This window comes from Echinops telfairi, unplaced genomic scaffold, assembly GCF_000313985.2.
Source record: "Echinops telfairi isolate 266 unplaced genomic scaffold, ASM31398v2 ScPeMD7_443;HRSCAF=831, whole genome shotgun sequence".
Lineage (NCBI taxonomy): Eukaryota > Metazoa > Chordata > Mammalia > Afrosoricida > Tenrecidae > Echinops > Echinops telfairi.
The window spans coordinates 4,593,452-4,594,880 of NW_022104341.1; positions in this window are offsets into that span (position 1 = coordinate 4,593,452).

Sequence of the window (1,429 nt, forward strand, 5' to 3'; positions counted from 1 at the left end):
AACAAGTGTTGGAGGGAATGTGGGGAGACAGGAACTCTCAACCACTGCTGGTGGACTTGTAAGTATGTACAGCCAGTATGGAAATCAATCTGGTGATATCTAAAACAGATGGAAATTGAGTTACCATATGACCCAGAAATCCCCCTTCTGGGCATATACCCAGAAGAGGCAAGAAACAAACCATGGCTAGACATTTGTGCTCCAATGTTCATTGGAGTACAATTCACAATTGCAAGGAGTTGAAAACAACCCAAATTTCCATCAACTGATGAGTGGATTAAAAAACTGTGGTACATACATACAATGGAGTACTACGCATCGCTAAAAAGCAGTTCTGAATGTATGAAGCACATCGCTGCATGGGAAGAACTGGAGGAAGTCATGCTAAGCGAAGTAAGCCAAGCACAAAAGGACAAGTACAACATGAGTCCGCTGAGGTAAGCTTTAAAAAAAATGCAAAAGGAGCATAGGGAAAAAGCTGCTGTATGCAAACTTTTTGGGGTGAAGACCAGGTAGTATGGCAGAGGCCAGACCAAATCCAGGGATACATATGGTAGCCAACTAAAAGGAGGGGGTGGGAAGGGAAAAAAAAGAAATGGGTAGTGGGTGGAACAGGGCACTAACCCACCCAAGGGGAGGGTATTGTTTATATCTCCACAGGGAAAAAGGGACCAGACTTCAACCCATTGCTCCAAGATGTGAATGCAACATGCCAGCATGGAGTAGGGAACCAGTGGAGAGGTCTGAGGGGCCTGCCCCAATCCCAACTACGTGGACACCTGCCCCTCTCCCCAGAAGAATTTATTTCAGAGGACAGCACTGAAGCTGCAGGTCCGGGAGAGGGACATGTCTGATCAGAGCACACGGGAACAAATGATGGCAGAGGATGAGAGAGTGGAGCACAATCTGGCCCACCAAGCCTTGAGGATGATATCCCTGCACAGAGCATCCAATCCACAGAGAAGACCATATGGCTGGCCCCACTATGAGACACGACATCCCTCACTGACCCATAGCCCTAGGGGACGACACTGGAGAAACAGTGTGGCAATTGTGCCCGATCTGATCCCACCACACCAAGGCAAAACACTAAGAGCATCGAACAGAACAGCAATGGGAACAGAGTAATGAAGTCCCCAGGGAATACCAAATCTAGACTTTGGGGCCAGGGCTTGACGCCCCATCAGACTCAATCAGAAAATACTCCTAAAGGCCAACAAACGGTCCTTGAACTAACTATAAGCTTTTCTTTCTTGTTTTGTTTTGTTTTGTTTTTTTGTCATTGGCTGTAGGTGGTGGTGTTATTGTTTTGTTGCTTGGTTTTGCTGTTTTGTTTTTGTGCATGTTATTATCTCCACAGGTTTGTCTAAGTAAGATAGGCTGGATGAACAATCTGGAGGAGAAAACAATGGGACCGACAGTTCCAGGG